The sequence below is a fragment of the Myotis davidii genome, unplaced genomic scaffold (genome assembly GCF_000327345.1).
Source record: "Myotis davidii unplaced genomic scaffold, ASM32734v1 scaffold1041, whole genome shotgun sequence".
NCBI classification, from domain to species: domain Eukaryota; kingdom Metazoa; phylum Chordata; class Mammalia; order Chiroptera; family Vespertilionidae; genus Myotis; species Myotis davidii.
Window position 1 is genome coordinate 101,647 of NW_006291018.1, and position 2,195 is coordinate 103,841.

Genomic DNA, 2,195 nt, shown 5'->3' on the forward strand with positions numbered 1-2,195 from the left:
TTCTGGTCAATGACTTGAAATATATTTTTATTTTGAGTTTTGTCCTTCGTGTTTTATGGAATAAAAAGTTCGGCCTTTTTATTGCATGAAACTAAAATTGGGAAAGGTGGGGGAGTGGAGAGGGCAGGGTGGAGGGGGAGCGGACATGCCCTTGACCGGAATCGAACCCGGGACCTTTCAGTCCGCAGGCTGACGCTCTGTCCACTGAGCCAAACCGGTTTTGGCTGTCCTTCGTGTTTTATGGAATAAAAAGTTTGGCCTTTTTATAAATGCATGAAACTAAAATTGGGAAAGGTGGGAAAGCGGAGAGGGCAGGGTGGAGGGGGAATGGTCGGTGCCCCTCCCCCAGCTCCTGAGCAATGACACCTCACTTCTTCTTGCATGAGTTCTGGCACCTTCCCACCTGCAATGCCTGCTCTCTGGGCTTCTTGGAGAAGAGGAGGGGTCACACACTCATGGTCTGCCTTGGAGAAGAACTGTGGTTCTGGGAGGAGTGGAGGGAGTTCCCTCCTAGCTGGCCATCGCCTGGAGGGGTGCCTGGAGGATGGCTAATGCCACTTACGTTGTTAGGAGGATTTCTTGGAAGTCCATCTCTGTCCCTGAGCCTAACGATCCTCTCCTGTGTGTGGCCCCAGGCCGCCCATGGCTCCCATCTGCCCTTGGAGCCCGGACCCATCGGGGAGTTGGACTGGCTGCCTCCAGGCAGCACCGGATTCATCTTCCTGTAGATGTTGTCGCTGGAATTTGTTGAATCTGCTGGAGCAGGTATGACGGGTGTTCCTGGGGGGCGGGGGCACCACCAGGAGGTCCCCCGTAGGTGCCAGGTGATGAGGAGTATGGAGCTGAGTTGGCGCTGTTAGGATTGGGCCAGGGTCCGCCGGCCCCCGGGACATGTTCATCCCGGGCATGGCGGCCCAGGGAGTCTGCGGTGATCTCCTGTCACTGCCTGAGTTCGGTGGGACGAACCCACAGGTCCCCTGCCTCGGGGAGGGCTCATCCTCTGCATTGTCCTCCATGTTGGGGCGCCCTTGTTGTCCTGTGGGGCCCATGGAAGTTGGCAGCAGTGGCTGTGCCCCAGGACACCCTCCAGGAGGCAAGTTTCCTGGTCTGATGGGAGCCTGGGACCGTCTGCATATCATGCGACATAAAAGGCTGACTGTGGGTCCCTTCCTGCTGCTGAGATTGTGAGGCGGAGGCTGTGCGTGCGGCGAGGGCTGTGACTTGAGGGCCCTGACGGAAACCCGGCGGATGGGGCCTCCAGGCCTCCTGTCCTCCCGGGAAAGCTGCCAAGCAATGGGCTGAGGGTGCTGCTGCGCTGCAGTCAGAAAGGCTGCTGCTCCACTTGAATGTGCGCAGGTGTCTCCTCTCAGGAGCTGCAGAGAAAAGGCCCCCAATGCGCACCCCTGCGGATGCAGAACCAGGTGATTCGCCCAAAGTGACATTTTCCCATTGAATCTCTGACAAGAAGGTCTGTGCAAATTCCCGCGCTCCTACCTGCAGTGAATATTCATAGACGCATAAAGCTGATCAAAGACTTGCAAACGCAAAATCCACCAGATCCCATCCCTTCCCTCCTGTTCACCATGCACTCCTTGCGACCTCTGCCCAGCTCTGAGGGTCCGGGGACTCAGTGCTGGACTCCGTGGGCAGCGAGGCTCCGCCCTCACTACCTCCCCCAAAAACATCTGTTCCCCAAGCCTAGGGCCAGAATGGCACAGCCAACTCTGCGCCTCCTGGTGTCCAGGAGGGCACCGGAGCAGTGGGAGGCCGAGGGCAGGGGAGGGAGAGCTGTATATGTCCTTTCTGATGAGTGTTGGGGTTCCTTAGGATGTATTCCTAGAAGGGGGATCACTGGTCACATGGGAGTTCCATTTCTAATTTTCTGAGGAATCTCCATACTGTTTTCCATAATGGCTGCACAGTCTGCATTTCTAATGGCCAAATAAACTGATGAACAAAAACAGACCCAGAGACATAGAAGCAGGAACAGACAATTGAACTTCAGAGGGAAGGCAGGGGAGGGTGGGAGGGAAGAGATCAACCAATCAAAAGACTGTATACATGTATATAAGCATAACCAATGGACACAGACACTAGCGGGTGAAGGCACGTGCTGGGAGGTGGGAGTTCAGAGAGAGGTCAATCAGAGGAAAAGGAGTCATTTATAATACTTTAAACAATAAAGAATTTTTTAA

At 55.0% G+C, this 2,195-nt stretch overlaps 1 pseudogene; it reads right to left on the reverse strand.

Moving 5' to 3' along the window:
- Positions 1-445: 445 nt before the first annotated feature.
- LOC102770181 lies at positions 446-1,442 on the reverse strand (annotated as a pseudogene).
- Positions 1,443-2,195: the final 753 nt, after the last annotated feature.